Genomic DNA, 871 nt, shown 5'->3' with positions numbered 1-871 from the left:
TAACATAATGGATACTGCGCAGGATATATCGAAGGTAGAGCAGCTAAGCATTGTTTTGCGCTATGCAGTAATAACCAAACCGGAAAATGCACAACCGATCGATATGGAAGTAAAAGAATTATTTCTCGGCTTTTATGCAATCAACAAACATGGCGCAGTAGATTTAGTCAATCAGGTGACTAGATTATTTTTTATTGACAGAAATATTGATTTAAAAAGGTGTGTGGGTCAGCGTTATGATGGGGTTAGTGCGATGAGTGGTGTTTATAACAGTGTACAAAAACAGAGTGAGAATGTTCAGCCAGATGCGGAGTATGTACATTGTGCCAGTCATAATTTGAATTTAGTGATAAATTATGCCGTTAGCAGTTGTGTGGAAGTGCAGATTTTTTTGGCAACAATGCAAGACATATAATTTTTCCCGGAATAGCATTAAGCGTTGGAATCTACTGTCGAAATTGACTGGCGAATCGGAAATATTCTAAAAAAATTGAATTCGACTAGATGGTTTAGTAGAGTTAATACGATACCTACAATAAAACTTGGTTATATGATCTAGGCATTATCAGAAATAATATTGTAGAGTTCCACCTAAAAAATTAAATTCGACTAGATGGTTTAGTAGAGCTCATACGATATCTGCAATAAAACTTCGTTATATAGTCGTGGCATTATCAGAAATAATACTGAAGAATTTCACCTTAAGATGAGCGGAGCGAAGCAGCATGTATTAAAACAAAAACGTTAATTTCGAGTTCGTATTCTTTTGTGCATTCATGAACTAAGTATTAATTGACATAAATTTAGCATCCAAAATTTTACAAAAACGCGATCTCGATTTGGACAAGGCAAATAGAGCTTTAGTAGATGT

This window comes from Schistocerca cancellata, chromosome 2 (genome assembly GCF_023864275.1).
Source record: "Schistocerca cancellata isolate TAMUIC-IGC-003103 chromosome 2, iqSchCanc2.1, whole genome shotgun sequence".
Lineage (NCBI taxonomy): Eukaryota > Metazoa > Arthropoda > Insecta > Orthoptera > Acrididae > Schistocerca > Schistocerca cancellata.
Note: the sequence above shows the minus strand (reverse complement) of the source record.